General features: G+C 40.5%; 1 protein-coding gene across 1 annotated transcript in view; it reads left to right on the forward strand.

The window, feature by feature from the left end:
• Positions 1–254: 254 nt before the first annotated feature.
• Positions 255–18729, forward strand: part of NIM1K (NIM1 serine/threonine protein kinase) — a 97926-nt gene continuing 79451 nt past the window's right edge. Inside the window, exon 1 of the mRNA XM_012530766.4 lies at positions 255–423. The gene's annotated coding sequence lies outside the window, so the exon portion shown is untranslated. The remainder of the gene's footprint in view (positions 424–18729) is intronic.

The raw sequence follows: 18729 nt of genomic DNA on the forward strand, positions 1-18729 counted from the left end.
GGAGGCAGGCCTCCTGCGGCAGGCCTGGCCCCCCCTTCCCCGGGTGTCTGCGATGGGTGTCCCCGCGCCGCGCACCCCCCTCCCTTCTGAGCCTCCCTCTCAGCTGCCATAGAAACGGGCGGACGAGGTCTGTGCCCGCGTCCCCTGTCTCCGGCCGCTCCCGCGTTCCCTCCCCCTACTCCCACCCCAAGCCGGCCCTCCGCTCGGGATTGGTCCTTCAGGGATCGCGGCGGGGCACCCCTGGGCCCGCGAGCGGAGTTTGCCGGGGCGCTGGTGGGTCAGGCCGGCAGCCCCTGACAGCTCCCAGAGCCTGCGGCGCCCGCCGCGGCGCCCGCGCGCCCTGCACCGCCCGCTCCCGCGCCAACCACCGCGGCTCGGCGGGGCGCCGCGCTGCGGAGCGGGGGAGCCGGCCGGGCCGCCGAGGTAAGTGAGGGGCCCCGGCTCGCAGCGAGCGCCGGCCCCGCGCCCCTCCCCTCCCTTCTCTCCTCTGCCAGGCTGCACCACCGGGTAGCTGGGGAGGGCGCCTCTTCTCCCTGCGGCCCGACGGCGAAGGGAGACCCAACTCCCGGCGAGGGAATGAGGGGAGGAGAAGGCCCGGGTCTCCCTGGGGGCGCTCCCCGGCCCGCGGCCGATCTGCGCGCGAGCCGAGGGGGAGTTAGAGCCCGAGGCCAGAGTGCGCGCGCGGGCGTGCGCCCGTGGCCGCGGCCGCGACCACACGTGAGCGGAGGACGGCAGCTCAGCCTGCACAGAAGGTGCGCTCGAGCAGAGCCCCAATCTGCGTGGTTTGTAACAGGCGTTGAGACCTGCAAGGGTCGACCCGGGCTGACAGTGGAGGAAACTAACAGGCGGCGGCTGGGGCCCAGGGCAGCTCCCACCACACCCCCTCGCCAGGACGTGCCTGGAGGAAGGTGCTGCTTCGGAAAGCCTGTACTTGGTGTGGGAAAACCTTTGTCTTTTCCCGAATGTCCCTCCAGGAATGTCAGGAGCTCTAGAACTCGGAGACTCGTTCAGGAAATGATCTCGATGGGGTCTTTAAAATGTCTTTTCTGACACAATAGGGCGAATAGAGAGGCTCTTAGCCCTAGTAAGGAGAGCGAAGAGTCAGTCGTCTGCCCTTTTGTAAAAATTTCCTTTCTCCTTTTTTTTTTTCCCTCCTCTCCCTTCCCTTCCCCGTCCGACCCCACTTTCCCCACCCCGTTTTTGCCCTCAAGAGTTTAGTAGACGAGACTGTTAGTCCCCCTCCCCCACCCAATTTCCCATCCCGTTTCAAAATAAGAGTGAATGAATCACCTTCTAAGATCTCAACCGTGCATTTCTGATAAATTGGGAGATTAAATCGTATTTGCACTCGCGGCCACGAGAGTCCAAAAGGGAAACAAAACCAGACCAAAATATTGATTACAACTTGAAATTAAGATTACAAGTGGGAATCTGAAACGAGTATTTATCACGTTATTTTTTTTTTAAGTTTGAAAAAATAGTGTATCACTCAAGCTTGCATCATTAGTATTCAATGTGATTCACAGAAGCACTTCAAAAGATGGTTTCTGTTAGTGTTGCAAAAGCACTTCTAATTTTGGTTGCCATAGTAACTGAAGAAGTCGCTCAGCACTGTTGAGACACTGCCTAGCTGGAACTAGGAATTCTTGAGGGGACTGCCTCATGGTCCCCTCCTGTGGCCTTGGTAATAATAATTGAGCTTATAAAAAGAACATTTGTTTCTTCCCTTTTAAGTCCTAAAGCACAAGGCAGGTGTTTGGGTCTTTAAATTTTTTATCTTTTCAGAGTTTGCAATTTATGCAACAGAGCTTTCCTCTCAGACAGTTGAGAGTAAACACTGCCCTTCAGCAAGTCAAATGACTCTAAATGCTACCGGATTTTGTCTAGGTTCTTGGCTATGCTGCAGAAATGAATTTCAAGAGCACGCGGGGTGGGTTAGGTCAGTAATTTATTCAGGAAGAGAAATGGGAGAAAATAACAGATCAATGGTCCCAGGTAGAGAGATAGGGGCTGAAAAGTGATAAAGAGGGCTAATTTACAGACTACAATTCCCTATTATAGGTTATAAATATCCAGGTTTACTTGCGTGGCCACATGGCAGAGGGAAAATGGCAAGAGCAGCATGCAGAGGGCAGGAACCAGTCCAGAGGCAAGTGGTCTGCTTTATAAACTACTAATTATTCCACCCCTTTGCTAATAGTGGAGGAGGGGTTTTGGCTGTTTGCTGTTTTGACTGATTACTCCGCCCATCAGTCCCCCAGTGAGGACCCAATGATAAAGTCCTTGGGGAATATCCGGGGCTTTTCTTTGCTTCCAGAAGAAGTCTTTGTTCTGGATGGCAGAATCTTGGGGGTGGGGGTCTTCCAGCAGCCATCTTGGGGGTAACAGATGTCCACATGGATTCTGCCAGGTTCCAGATCTGTCTATTAATCTCCTATCTTACTAGCCTGCTTCACAAACAGTCCTGCTGTCCCGGCTCTCTTCTCACAGCTCACTGTACTCACAGAGGACAGAGGAGAGTGTTTGATGTTCCAAGAATCGTTGCCTGGGACCAGATCTCCCTCCCCATTTAGCATTTAATTTTGGAATCCTAATTAGGTTTCTAATTAGGAGATGGAGGAATGTGGGCTGTGCTGGAGGGAGAGGCTAATGGGGTAACTATGTCCAGTTCTCCATGGGCTGGTGTTGTGTGTGCTGTTGAATTTGCTTAGTAAAGCCATCAAGGGTTTATTTTTGGCTTGACCACTAAGTAGTAACCTTGGAAAAACCTTCAGAGAGGCCTCCTCCTGTGTTAGGAAAAAATGTGGACTGGTTATTTAGTTTGAGATGTGTGCTTTTACTAATAACTAAACTACATTTAAAATAAAGACAAGTTTGTATGAAATCTAAATTCCCCAGTAATAACAGATAGGCCATGAAGCCCTTTATGTTCTCGATTTAGCCTGAAGCTTTTCAGTCAAAAAGGCTTACTTTGCAGGGAGCAATAGTACCACATCAAAATACTTTAATCAGCAAATGTTAGTGTATTTAAAGAACCATAATTATTTACATATCCACATTTTCTGAGCTTTGACTCTTATAAATCAATTTTGCACATGTCTATGTGACTGGAAATTTTTAAAGCCCCCAGACTTAAGGTTTTAAAAGAAGAAAAGCAAAGACATTGCCTTAATAGGTTAATATTTTCAGTCAAACATTTTGAGAAGGTTAAAAATTAAAACATAGCCTAAAATCTAACTTCATTCTTGGAATCTGATTATGGTATTTCTCTAGGGAGTAAAGAACTGTAATTCACTGACTGATTTTCTTTCACTTGTTGAAAGGACAACTTTTACAAAATTGGTTTCATTTTATGTCTTGTCATGTTCTATTGTTATTCTAGAAAAAGTTCTCTAGGCATTTCAATAGGGCAAGAAAACATTCAAATTATTTGTGAAGACAATAGTCTACAATTTGAATTAAGCAGATCATAGTTCTTAAGTTACTTTCTCTCAAGAATTTCAAGGGTATCAGCCACTAATATACAGCATCTTGAGGAATAGTAGCCACTTTTACAGTTGAGCAAGTTGCATTCAAAAGGCAGAGGTGGCTTCAGTTAACTACTTGAAAAATTTAGAGACAAAATTCCAAATCACCTGGCCTATCTATGAACATGTGTACCAGATACGATTTAGAGAAATCAAGGTGAGAGGGGAGGCAGTGTGGGAATGGTGGGAAGAATGAAAGATTAGAAAGGAAAAAAACTGTAGAGAAAAAGAACTTAAGTGAGGAGGAAACAGATTAAGAGAAAGGGAATAGAAAACTAGAAAAAAGACTTAAAAGTACTTTTAAGAAAACGTAGACTGGAAAGAGTAGCACAGAAGAAAAACTAAGTTGGAGAACAGAAAACCAAAAAGAATCCCCCTATTCTTCTTCCAGAGGGAACAATGACATTTTTCCAGAAGCCCCAGGTACCCTGTATGAGTCAGGGGTCTCCAGGAATAAAAGGACTATTAGGAAATTTATTTTAAGGAATTGGCTCCTGCAATTGTGGGGGCTGGCAAGTCTGACATTTGTAGGACAGGTTGGCAGCCTGGCTATTCAGACAGAGCTGGTGTTGTAGTACTGAGGCATAATTTCTTCTCTGGGAAATCTCGGCTTTTGCTCTTCAGACCTTCAACTGTTTGGATGAGGTCTACCCACATTATTGAAGGTGATCTTTACTTCAAGAACACTGTAGATTTTAATTACACCTACAAAATACCTTTACAGCAACATCTAGACTAGTTGTTTGACCCAACAATTGGGCACCATAGTATAGTCAGGTTGACATATAAAATTAACCTCACATACCCCATTTGGCAATTTTTCTGCCTTACTCAGAATAGCTAAGAGGCCTGAGTGGCAGGCAGAAGTGCATTCTGGCTTCCTGCTTTATATTAATTTCTTAATTGCATGGGGTGAGGGGACCCTCTGGATCCTAATCTTTAAAGCCCCCAAGAAAGCATTTGACATCTCTATATGTTGGGGTCATTTAATTGGGATAATTTAGAGACACGCTTGATTACATAATTGCCAATTTTGTGAATTAAAGCATCTTAAAGAACTATAACAAAAACAGTAATCCCACTCCCCAGAGACACCCCCTTTCAACTCTTAGCTGTTTAATCACCTAACTATGTATTTCCAAATACCTAACTCATGTGGCTTGTTCTTGATTATCAATTTTAGATAGACTCTATTGACTTCTTCTTGTCATGGGTGAGGATTTAGCTCTCTTACTATACACACCCCCAACTTTCCTTCCTCCATTTTTGCAATGTAGTTTACGAAAGAAAATCAGCCAGAGCACTAATAACATAACTCTTTATTTGAAAATGCCAGGTATGTGAAAGCTAAGAACCTTTTAGGCAAGGAAGTGGGGCTGAATGTTTCATAGAATTTTAGCAGGAGGGGAGAGCCAGAATTTAGCTGGTGTCAGAAAAATCTGGTCAGTGGTAGTTCTTGGAAGAGGGAGGAAATGTTCTTGCAGATTAGTCATTGGGTAATTCAGATTCATACAGAGATGGGAGAAAGAGTTAGGGGCTCAGTCAGGGCATAAGAACATGCAGGGGCCACAGTGGAAAATTCTCAGTCGTTCAGGGCCTCTCACAAGTTATATTACATTAAATTAATATTCAGTTTACATTAGTCTAACTTTGTAATTATTGTTCACTGCAGAGCTAAACTGTGAAGTATGATTGTATTTCATTTTTATACAGTTCTTTGGAGAAAATAATTATTTTTTCAATTGCTTCATTTTCTAGAAACCTATTGCTAATTATTTCCAAGTATTCCAATGGGCCTGTAAAACATCTCTCCTTGGTATTTTCCACACAACAAAACGATCAGACAATGTTAGTTCCTTCTCTACCCTGCCCCGAGCCCTCCAGCATGGAGCCCTCCGTCCTCCTGTTTGAACCAATTGCTTTCTAGCCTTGATGCACAGCTGGCATTCTGAAATCTCCCTTCACTTCTCTTCTGTGCTGACTCCTGTTTTCTTGGTTTCCTCTTTGTTGGTTTCCTCCCTCACTTCATGGAGCACTCGCTTTGATAAATTCTTAAGAAAGGGTTATGGAAAGTATGCTTTTGAGAATTTACATGTCCATAAGTTACATTATTTTACTCTTGCACTTAATTGATGGCTTATCTGGGTGTAGAATTCTAGTTTGGAAATTTCCTGCAAATTCTGAAGGTCTCAGTTCATTGTTTTCTAGTTTTCTAGCTTCTAGTGTTGTTGAGAAGTCAAGTGACATTCTGATACTTGACCCTTTGCATGAAATCTGTTTTTAACGCTCTGAAATATTGTAGGATTCTTTCATTGTGTTATGAACTTTCATTAAAGGATGCCTGTCTGTGGACCAGGTTCATCTACCCAATGGGATCTTTCAGCCTAGAAATTCATGTCCTTCGCTTCTGGAGAATTATTGGCCTAGGCATATCCTGCAAGAAGACAAATTACTAATATCAGAAATGGATGAGGTGTCATCACCACTGATCCCATGGACAGTAAAAAGATGGGTGAATATTATGAACAATTCTAGGCCCACAAATTTGATAACTTAGATAAAATGGATCAATTCCTTGAAAGACACAATGTACCAAAACTCACATAAAGAGAAACAGATAATCTGAGGAGACCCATATTCATTGAAGGAAATAAATCAATAATAATCTTTCAAAACAAAGTTCCAGGCCCAGATGATTTCAATGGTGAATTCTACCAAACATTTAAGTAAGAGATGATAACAATTTTCTAAAATCTCTTCCAGAAAATAGAAGCAGAGGGAACACTTTCTAACTCATTCTATGAGGCTAGCATTACCCTAATATGAAACTGAGATAAAGATATTAAAAGAAAGGAAAACTATAGATCAATATCTCTCATGAACATGGATGCAAAAACCCTCAACAAAATATTAGCAAATCAAATACAACAATGTTTAAACATGATACCCTACAGCCAAGTGGTATTTATCCCAGATATGCAAGGCTGGTTCTACATTTGAAAATCAATTAATGTAATTCACCACATCATTAGGCTAAAGAAGAATAGTCATTCAACACCCATTCTGATTAAAAAAGAAAAAAAGGGGGGAGGGGATGTGGTTCAAGTGGTGGAGCTCCTGCCTCCCACATGGGAAGTCCTAGGTTCAGTTCTTGATGCCTCCTGAAAAAACAAAACAAAACAAAAAAGCAAAACAAATGAAAAAACCAACTCAGAGAAGCCAATGTGGCTCAGTGATTGAGCACTGGCTTCCCACATATGGGTCCCACGTTCAATCCCCAGCGCTCAGCACCTCAAAAAACGAAAGGCAAAAAAAAAAAACTTCAGGAAACTAAGAGTAGGAGAGAATTTCCTCAACTTGATAAAGAGCATCTACAAAAAGCCTATAGCTAACATCATACTTAATGCTGAGGAACTAGATGCTTTTGCCCTAAGATTGGGAACACATCAAGGATGTTCCCTCTCACCACCCCTATTCATCAGTTGTTCCATTTTATTGGTTATGTTTTCTCATCAGTGATTATTGTTGATTGCATCAACTGAGCACTTTTCACTTTGAAAATTTTGTTTGTTGCCCCTAAATCCTGCATGCTGCTAGAACATTCCATTTGCATAAACAACATTCACCATTTTCTCATCACTTTTGTCTTTAAAAAAAAATGACTTGTATTCTTATATATTAATCATACCCTTTGACTAATTAATTGTTTTAGTACTCTTATTGCATTTGCTAAAACTGACATGGTGATTTTAAAATGTAAATATAATACAAAGACAGTGTGTTATAGAACAATCAGTAATGTGATGGCTAAGTCTAAAATGACTATGCATCTTTCACAACCTTTCATACCAACTATTGGTAATCTGCTCAGTAATTCCTTCTCTAGAAAATAGATTTGTCTGCTCTTTCACTATACAGTAGAGGAAACAAACCCAGTGATGTTAAGTGTGGGGTCCCACAACTACCTAGTGGGAAAGTTACCAGGACTCCTGGCTCCTTTTTAGATACTCATTCTTTCCTAAGTCTCTTTCACACTCCTCTCTCTCCTTAGCTACCTTGACCTGTATTTCTTTTAAAAAATAAGTAATTTTTCCTTTATTTTAAAGAAACATGATATTTATTTGTTGTGAAACATAAATTATGTGTTATAAAACAATACCTGGGAAGCGATGTGGCTCAGATGATTGGGCTTTCACCTGCCACGTGGGAGGTCCTGGTTCGGTTTCTGGTGCCCGCTGGAGAAGGCGAGCTGGCGCGGTGGGCAGGCGCAACATGATGACACAACAAAACTGACACAAAGAGGAAAGACAATGAGAGATACAACAAACCAGGGAGCTGAGGTGGCTCAAGTGATTGGGTGCCTCTCTCCCACAAGAGAGGTCCCAGGTTCAATTTCCCATGCCTCCTAAAAAGAAGATGAGCAGACAGAGAGAGCACACAGCAAATGGACACAGAGAGCAGTCAGCGACCACAAACAGCAGGAAGGAATCAATAAATAAAACAAATCTTAAAAACAAAAACAATACTTATTCCAGAGGCAGCATGGAGTGGTGGTTACGACTGATACTGGAGCCAGTTTGCTGGGTTTGAATCTTGTCTCTGTGATTCACCTACTATGTGACCTTGGACAAGTGATTTGACCACTTTGTGCCTCAACTTCTTTGGGCATTGTAATAATACCTGCCTTCTAGAATTGTAAGAATTAAATGAATTAATTAATGTAAATCTTTTAGGACGGTACCTGGCACTCAATAAATAGAATTATTGCTATTATTATTGTCAAAAATATAGAAATAAGTATTAAATGAAAGAAATATTCATCTATAATCCTACTAGCTAGAGAGATCACCATGGTTAACATTTCAGATTTTTTTTGATAGTTAAGGAAATAAATAAAATTGAGATATTGTAAATACAGGCTTATTTGTTGCTTTTTTCATTTGTCTTTATTTTTTGAGCGTTTTCTCCCATGCTATTGAATATTCAATATTTTTCTGTATGATATGTTTGTGATCTGTATAGGTCTTAACAGAACTAACAAATTAGGTTCTCAATATGTACAGATTGACTAGGAAGCCAGCTATTTCTTCTGGACCCTCTGGGCTTGGGGTAGATGTAAAGAGCAGTCCTTCCATCACGAATGTGGGAAGCCCCCTTACAATAAGACAGGTTCTATTTTTATACAATGAAAACATTCCCAAGATGATACCTGAAAAGTGTGGCCCACAACAGACTGAGGAAATACTCATGTAAAAAGGTGATGGAGGCAGCCCTTGGCAGTAGCCACTGCGCAGACTGGACTTCTCTTGCTCGCACACCTCGCTTGTCTTCCTCTGCAACCAGGTCTGATCACCTCGATATGGCTGAGATTGAGAAATTCAATAAGTTGAAACTGAAGAAGACAAACGCAAGAGAAATATCCACTGTCTTCCAAAGGAGCAAGGGAACAGGAAAAGCAAGTAGGCGAATTGTACGGAAGCGTGGGCCGCCAATAGGCACTGTATGTTTCACAAGCATCACCTTCTTATTTTACTTCTTTTAGCTGTTAACTTTGTAAGATGCAAAGAGGTTGTATCAAGTTTAAATGACTGTGTTGCCCCTTTTTACATCAAAGAATCGAGAACTACTGACAAGGAAGGCATGTCGCCTGTTTCTCCCATCAGCCTGTCTGGCAGGGAAGGTAAAGAACTTGCATGTTGGTTAAGGAAGAAGCTGAGTGGGACAGCAGTGAAATCTAGAGTAAAAGCAAAAGCTGGTCCAATGTATCCTACAGGCTGTAAAGTGCATTTTAATCAGAGGCCCATTTTGTTGTTGTTCAATGATTTTAATTATTAAAATGCACAGTTTTTAAAATATGCAAATACAAAGTTTTAAAACCAAAAAAAAAGAGGTGATGGAGGAGTGGAGAAGTATGGGCAGGAATCAGAATGGAAGAAGTGGGACATGACTCAATGGGATCACCAGGCCTGGAAGTATGAGTCTCCCACCTGCACAGTAGGTGCCAGATGGAATGTAATTCTCATGGTTTGATTCTTCTTGGGAACCTCAGGGGTTAGGTGAGTCTGGGAAGCCAGTGGAAAGGTGTCTGTGTAATCCCATTTGACTCTTTCACAATACATGACAATACTCTGCATCACTCACATAGAACGTGTGTGACTAGACACTGCCATTTAGCAGCACTTTCAAGGTTTGAAAATTAAGCCTTGAGTCACTGCAGTGAAACTACATACCTCTTGAGACTAAAGCATGTAACATTGGGGAAAATTTGTGTTAGAGGGTTTGCGTCCAATCACATTGCACTTGCTTGAGAATTACTATCTCCCCAGGAACCAGAGAAGCTCTTTGGATTGAGAGACTTTATGAGGTGATGAAAAGTACTTCTGTTTTACCCAAACTTCCTTAAGAGTCACTCTGTCTAGTATATTGTGGTAATGTGAGAACCACTCTGTGTGGGTGGATGACTATTACCTGCCATTACAGTAAGAAAAATTAAAAATTAAAAAGATTTACCAAAGTTCTAAAAAATTGAGTTGATAACTATAGGAAATGGGATGCAAAATTTTTAGTGGTTACCATTTAGCAATGGTGATTAAGTAGCTTCTTTTCCACCTATATTGCCTCCAATTCAATGGTATATGACAAGAACTCAAATTTCTCTTTCTCTTTCCCTGATCTACATTTCCTTATTTTTCAGCACTTGCTTAGGCACACCTGCAAATTCCTTCAGGCCCCACCCCCTTCGGGAAGTCTTCCCTGAAGTCTCATGATGCCTCCTCTGGGTGTCCAATACTTGGGGAATAAATTGTTTGAGCTAAGTTTGGGAGGTGATAAAGTACACAGTTTAGGGGAATGGATGTGGCTCAAGCAGTTGGGCACCCACCTCCCACATGGGAGGTCCCAGGTTGGGTTCCCAGAGCCTCCTGAAGAAGATCAACAATGACCTGACAGATGAGGAAGGAAGCCATCTTGGGACAGGGCAGGGAGAAGTACACAGTTCAGATGCCAGAGAATTTTACATGAAAAAACGAATAACAAACAACTTTTAATGCTGCTCTTGTTTGAGTGATGAAGACTTTGCAATAAGGTTGAGTTATGATTTGACCTTAAGAGCATTTTGAGGACCAATAGTGCAAAAATAAAACACCAATTTATATTTATAAAACCAAATGTAAATTTTGCCCTCACAAAACATAACAAAAATTTCACATATGAAGACAAACATATATTTTTCTAAGTTATTCTTTTGTTCATTGAGTATGTAGCAGACTAACACCCGGAGCTATTTAGTATTAAAGTTCTCCTTGACCAAGAGAAAATACCTGCATCTTCCAAATTTAATTTTGAATTGATCTCAAACAAAAATATTTACTTAGCTGAGCTTGGATTTTAAATCCCAAAAACTTGTTTTAGATATTCATTCATTCTGTAATGCTGGTTGGTGGGCTGACGTAGTAGAAAGAGAAAAACTTGGTTCTAGTCTTGCTCTGCTACTAACTAGCAAATCACTTTACCTGTCTGGATCTGCTCACTTGAATACAAAATAAGAGAGTAGGTAATCCTGTGGGGCTCCTCCAGTTTAAACTAAAAGTTCTTAACTGTGTTTGGGTTATCAAGGGAAACTGTGAATCAACAAAATTGCCTGGGGCTTCAGGTTGGTTTGAATTACAGGAGTGTTAAGAAGTAAGATTTCAGAGGAAAACTAAGATGAGACCATGAAGTGCCTGAATGTTCAGCTAAGTAAATTGTCTTTTTTTTTTTTTTTTTGGCAGAGGAAAGGGTTTTCCTAAGCAGTGTGGAAATAAGCATTTTGGATGGGCTGGAGGGAAGAAAGACTGGCAAGGAAGGAAAAAACTTGTTTTACTCCAAATTCTGAGCTATTTAAAAATGTCCAATGAACTACCCATTTTGAAGAAGAGAGTGCAATTGCAGGAACACCAAGTCCTAGGCTTAGTTCACCTATTGCTAAGTTTGCCTCCTGTGTGGTTCTAATGACTCCTCACAGCTCTAATCATTTTTTTGCAGTCTATCACTGGTTGTTTGTCAACTTCAGGGACCCTCTCCCCCACCCCTCAATTTTTCTGTTACTGGAATGATGCTGATGGTGTTTAGTTTTGCTTCTCATCTGTTGTCCGCCCATACCCACTTCACTACTTAGCAACTGCAAAAGAAGACCTCCTTTCTAGCCTGCCCTTCAGTTCCTAAAGAGAAAAGTTACGGTGTTCTAGGATTAAATTTATGCTACCAACATTTTACTGTTAAATCTGTAGTGTTTCTTCAGTGAACTATGATGTCATTATCAGAGTTCAGTCTCAACTTCTGATAAAAACCTTTCCTTTCTAAAGAACATCCCCAACCAATGTTTTGTAAATTTATTTCTCTATCACATCAATTTTTTTAGACTGCCTATTTTTTATTTTTTTATTTTATTATCTTCTTTTAAAAGATACATGGATCACTCAAAATGTTACATTAAAAAATTTAAAAGGTTCCCATATACCCCATTCCACAGACACCCCTGTCCTCCCACATTGACAACTTCTTTCATTAACGTGGTACATTCATTGCATTTGATGAGTACATTTTGGAGCATTGCTACATAGCATGGTTTATAGTTTATGTTGTAGTTTATACTCTTTCCCAGTCCATTCAGTGGGTTATGGCAGGATATATAATGTCCTCCATCTGTCCCTGCAATACCATTGAGGACAACTCCAAGTCCCAAATATGCCCCAATATCATACCTCTTTTTCCCTCTCCCTGCCTTCAGCAACTCCTGAGGCCACTGTCTCCATATCAATGCTATAATTTCTTCCATTGCTAGAGTCACAATATTTCTATAGTAGAATACCAGTAAGTCCACTCTAATCCATATTTTATTCCTCCATCCTGAGGACCCTGGGATGGCAATGTCCACTCCACCTCTAAATTGAAAGGGGACTTAGATCCCACATGATTGATAGATAGAACTCTCCTGCTTGCAGGGAACTCATTCAGTTCCCTGGTGCGGTGACTGACCATCCACACCTCCCTGATAGCTTACCTGGGTAAGTCCAATGAGCCAGAGATAGGTGTTGCAACTATGTTGAGTCTCAGGGCACAGCTGGTACATAGACAGTACAAGGATTCAAGTCTCCTGAGAATACACCAACCCTAGCGCCAACCACAGGTTCAGTAAAAGTGACAAAAGAGGCATGTTTAGAAGGTCACATCTGAGTCCCACTCCATCACACTCTGGAGCACAAATTCCAAAGTAGGGCACACTGGCAAGGGACTGAACTCCAGAGCCATCTGTCATGTCTGTAGGACCTGGATGTCTCCATAGCCCTCAGGAGCACCGCTACCTAGGGTTGTGTCTACTTTGACTGTCTCTGAGATCCTGCTGAGGTGTGCATAAACGTGACCCCTCTGATAACCTCCCAGCTCATTTTGAAGTCTCTTAGCCATATAAACTCATTTGTCTTTACCATTTCTCCATTTTGTTCAAGGTCTTTTTCTAGTTGCATCACCAGCTGGTGCTTGGTAGTAATCACTCGGTGCCAGGGAGGCTTATCCCTGGGAGTCATGTCCCACACTGGGGGAAAGGTAATGCATTTACTTGCTGAGTTCGGCTTAGAGAGTGGCCACATTTGAGCAACATGGAGGCTCTCAGGAGGTAACTCTTAGGCACCCTGCAGTTCTAGGCCTAGTTGAAATTTCAAGCACACAAGGCTCATAAGGATAGTCATCAGTATCAAGGGCCTATCATTGGACCTTCCTTCTTCACTGGTCTTTGCCCTTGTACCTAGATGATTATTGTTGCTCCATTGGGGAGTGCAAAAGAGTTTCCCAGAATGGGAACTCAGCACTCCCTCACTTGTTGTGTGAAGCTCTACCTCATATTTCAATACCCAACGAACACCTGAACATATTTATATACCCAATATGCATGCCCTGGAGAACTTCCTCCACCCATGCATCCCCCATAAATGACACACCACATCAGTGCTCCTCTCCTATCATAGTTGAACCCCTCTATGATCCAAAACTTCTTCAAAAATGAAGTCTAATATATTGCCAAATTCAAGTAATACGAAAAGGAAATGGTAATGATAGGTTTAAAGATTAGAAATAGAATATATAATAATTTAGAAAAACTAAAATAAAGTAAAAATAAATTGGGGAATTAAAAATGAAAAATATCAAAAGAAAACATTTTTTTTAATGTTTTGCCTTTCATCACTGTAATAGGTGTTGCCCTATATGTACAGTGGCAAGGCAATCTCTTCTATTTCTTCCCCAGTGTCTACATCCACTTCTTAAAAACTATGTCTTCAAAAAGTTTTAGGTCATGTAAAGTCACATATAGAATGTAGGGGACACCATATACTCAACATCAAACCCTTTCCCCCCTTCCCCAACAATCTTTTTACATGTGGATGTTACATTTGCAGGAACTGATGTACAGATATTGAAACATAGCTACTAACCATGGTTCCATTATGGTTTATATTATGGCTTACATTTTAGACTGTACATTTTTATAAATTTTTGGTTACATTATGGTGTACGTTATGGTTTAGACTACACACCTTCATAAATTTTTGGTGATATTTAACATGGCCTGTATCCATCATTGCAGGATCATGCAGAACACTTCCATTACTCCCCATTCTTCTTTTTCAATATGTCTTTGGCTATTCAGGGCCTCTTTCCCTTCCAAATATATTTCATAGTTTTTCCAGTTCAGTAGAAAATGCTGTGTTGATTTTTACTGGAATTGCATAAAATCTGTAGATCATTTTGGTAGGATAGACATCTTAATGATATTTAGTCTTCCTATCCATGAACAATAATATTCTTCCATTTATTTAACTCTTCTTTGATATCCTTTAACACCGTTGTCTAGTTTTCTGTGTATAAGTCTTACATCTTTAGTTAAATTTATTCCTAGGTATTTGATTTTTTAATTTACTATTATAAATGGTATTTTTTTCTTGATTTCCCCTCAGATCGCTCATTATTGGTGTACAGAAATGCTACTGATTTTTTTGCATTTATCTTATAACCTGAAACTTTACTGAACTTATTTATAAGGTCTAGAAGTTTGTTGTAGATTACTTAGGGCTTTCTATGTATAGTATTATGTTTTCTGAAAATAGTGAAATTTTGACTTCTTCCTTTCCAATTTGGATGTCTTTTATATCTGCTTCTTGCCTCACTGCTCAAGCAAGTACTTCTAACACAATATTAAAGAGAAAGGGTGATAGTGGGCATCCTTGTCTTGTTCCCAATCTTAGAGGGAAAGATTTTAAGATTTCACCATTGTAAATGATGTTAGCTGTGGTTTTTTCATATATACCATTTATCATGTTTAGAAAGTTTCCTTCTATTCCTATCTTTTGCAGTGTTTTTATCAGGAAAGCATGCTGCATTTTGTCAAATGCTTTTTCTGCATCTATAGATATGATCATATGGTTTTTTTCCTTTGATTTCTTTATGTGGTGTATTACACTGATTGATTTTCTTATGTTGAACCATCCTTGCATACCCGGAATGAATCTCATTTGGTCATGGTGTATAACTCATTTGATGTGTTGTTGAATATGATTAGCAAGTATTTTGTTGAGGATTTTAGCATCTAGGTTCATTAGAGAGATTGATCTGTAATTTTCCTTTCTTGTGGTGTCTTTATTTGGCTTTGGTATTAGGGTAATGTTGGCATCATAGAATGAGTTATGCAATATTTCTTCTATTTTGATTTTGGAAGAGTTTAAGCAAGATTAGTGTTAGTTTTTTCTGGGATGTTTGCTGGAATTCACCTGTGAAGCCATCTGGCCTTGGGCTCTTCTTAGTTGGGAGGGTTTTTTTGTTTGTTTGTTTGTTTGTTTTTAATCTACTTTTTATTTTATTTTTATTTTTTGTCTTTTTTTTTTAATGTTACATTAAAAAAATATGAGGTCCCCATACACCCCCCACCCCTTCACCCCACTCCTCCCCCCATAACAACAACCTCCTCCATCATCATGAGACATTCATTGCACTTGGTGAATACATCTCTGAGCACCGCTGCACCTTATGGTCCGTGGTCCACACCATAGCCCATACTCTCCCACAGTCCACCCAGTGGGCCATGGGAGCACATACAGTTTCTGGTAACTGTCCCCACAGCACCACCCAAGATGACTCCAAGTCCCAAAAACGTCCCCACATCACATCTCTTCTTCCCACTCCCTACCCCCAGCAGCCACCATGGCCACTTTCTCCACACCAGTGCCACATTTTCTTCGATTACTAATCACAACAGTTCATGAATAGAATATCAGTAAGTCCATTCTAATCCTTACTCTATTCCTCCATCCTGTGGACCTTGGAATAGTTGTGTCCACTCCACATCTATATCAAGAGGGGGGCTTAGATTCCACATAGATGCTGGATGCAATTCTCCTGCTTTCAGTTGTAGGTATTCTTTGCTCCCTGGTGTGGTGGTTGACCTTCCCCTAGTTGGGAGGTTTTTAATGACTGATTCTCTCTTTATTTGTGATTGGTTTGTTGAGATCATCAATTTCTTCTTCCTTCAAAGTAGGATGCTTATGCATTTCTAGGAATTTTTCCATATCCTCTAAATTGACCTTCTTGTTGGCATATAGTTTTTCAAAGTTTCCTCCTTATGATAGTCTTTATTTCTATGGGGCCAATGGTGATATCCCTTTCTCATTTCTTATTTTGTGTATTGGATCTTCTCTCTTTTTTTCTTTGTTAGTCTAGCTAAGGATTTGTCAATTTTATTGATCTTCTCAAAGAACCAGCCCTTTGCTTTGTGTGTTTTTTCAAGTGATTTCTTATTTTCTATTTCATTTAGTTCTGCTCTAATCTTTGTTCTTTCTTTCTTTTTTCTTCCTTTGGGGTTAGTTGGTTGTTGTTTTTTACTAATTTTTCCAATTGTGCAGTTAAGTCTTTGATTTTGGTACCATCTTCTATTTTGATGTATGAATTTATGGCTATGAATTTCACTCTCAGTACAGCTTTTGCTCTACCCCATAAGTCTTGATATGTTGTGTTGTCATTTTCATTAGTTTCAAGGTAGTTACTGATTTCTTTTGACATTTCCTCCTTGTCTAAGAGTGTGTTGCTTAACTTCTATATCTTTGTACCTAATATGGTTCTCTGACCCTTACAGATTTCCAGCTTCATTCCACTGTGGCCAGAGAAATTATTTTGTATGATTTCAATCTTTCTGAATTCATTGAGACTTTCTCTGTGGCCTAGCATGTGGTCTATCTTAGAGAATGATTTTGTGTACTTGAGAAGTATGTATATCCTGCTGTATTTGGGTGTACTGTTCTGTATATGTCTATTAGGTCCAGATCCTCTAATATATTATTCAAAGGCTTTGTTTCTTTATGGATTCTCTGTTGAGATGTTCTGTCTAATGGTGATAATGGTGTGTTAAAGTCCCCCATATAATTGTAGAGGCATCTATACTTCCACTTAGTTTTTCCAGTGTTTGCGTCACATATTTTGAGGCACCCTGGTTAGTTGCATAAATGCTTATGATTGTTCTTTCTTCTTGAATGATTACCCCTTTTACTAATATGTAGTGTCCATCTTTGTCTCTCACTATAATTTTGCATTTAAAATCTATTTTGTCCAACATTAGTATAGCTACTGCTACCCATTTTTGGTTATTGCTTGCTTATAAGATTGTTTTCCAGCCATTCTCTTTCACTTCCTTGAACCCCTGAGTCTAGGGTGGGTTTCTTATAAACAGCATATAGATGTGTCATATTTCCTTATCCATTCTGCCAATCTGTGTCTCTTAACAGGTGAATTTAATCCGTTAACATTCAGTGTTATTACTCTCAAGGAATTACTTACATTAGCCATATTTTCTTTGGATTTGTGTGTGTCATATGTTGTTTTTATTTCTCTTTTTGTATTTATAGTTGTTCTTACGCTCTCATCTAACTCTGTTTCTCCTATTTTTTTCTTTCGTCCTGTAGAACTCCCTTTAGTATTCCTTGAAGGGCAGGTTTCTTATTGGCATACTCTCTTAGTTTCTGTTTATCTGTGAATATTTTTAACTCTCCATCATTTTTGAATGCCAACTTTGCTGGATAGACTATTCTTGGTTGGAAATTTTTTTCTTTTAGTACCTTGACTATGTCATAACGTTGCTATCTTGCCTCCATGTTTGAGATGAAAAATCAGCACTTAATATTATTGAGCTTCTCTTGCATGTGATGGTTCTCTTTTTTTCTTGCTGCCTTAGTATTTTCTCTTTGTCTTGAGCATTGGATAATTTGACAAGTATATGTCTTGGGGAAGGCCTGTTGGGATTTATACAGTTTGGGGTGCATTGTGCTTCCTGGACATGTATATTCATCTCCCTCAATATGTTTGGGAAGTTTTCAGCCATTATTTCCTCCAAAACCCCATCTTTCCCCTTTGCCTTCTCTTCTTTCTTAGATGCCTATAATGTGTATGTTTGTGCATTTTCTGTTTTCATTCAAATCCCTAAGTCCCTGTTGGATTTTTTTCTATCTTTTTATCTATCAATTCTGTTAACCTGTTTGATTTCAGATGTACTGTCTTCCACATCACTGATTATTTATCTCTGCCTCTTCAAATCTGCTGTTATTTGCTGAGAGTGTATTTTTTTCTTTTTCATTTTTTTAAAGATTTTTAAAAATCTTCTCTCCTCTTCCCCCCCCCCCACCCCAGTTTTCTGCTATCTGTGTCCATTTGCTGTATATTCTTCTGTGTCCACTTGTATTCTTGTCAGCAGCACCCGGAATCTGTGTCTCATTTTGTTGCATCATCTTGCTGCATCAAGTCTCCATGTGCGTGGCACCATTTCTGGGCAGACTGCACTTTTTTTCACGCTGGGTGGCTCTCCTTACAGGGCACACTCCTTGCACATGGGGCTCCCCTGTGTGGGGGACATCCCTACATGGCACGGCACTCCTTGCATGCATCAGCACTGCGCGTGGGCCAGCTCAACACACAGGTCAGGAGGCCCTGGGTTTGAACCTTGGACCTCCCATGTGGTAGATGGACATCCTATCCCTTGGGCCAAATCTGCTTCCCACAGAGAGTGTATTCTTTTTTTAAAAAGATTTATTATTTATTTTATTTCTCCCCCCTTTCCCACCCCCCACACCAGCTGTCTGTTCTCTGTGTCTATCTGCTGCATGTTCTTCTTTGTCTGCGTCTGTTGTTGTCA

This window comes from Dasypus novemcinctus, chromosome 2 (genome assembly GCF_030445035.2).
Source record: "Dasypus novemcinctus isolate mDasNov1 chromosome 2, mDasNov1.1.hap2, whole genome shotgun sequence".
NCBI classification, from domain to species: domain Eukaryota; kingdom Metazoa; phylum Chordata; class Mammalia; order Cingulata; family Dasypodidae; genus Dasypus; species Dasypus novemcinctus.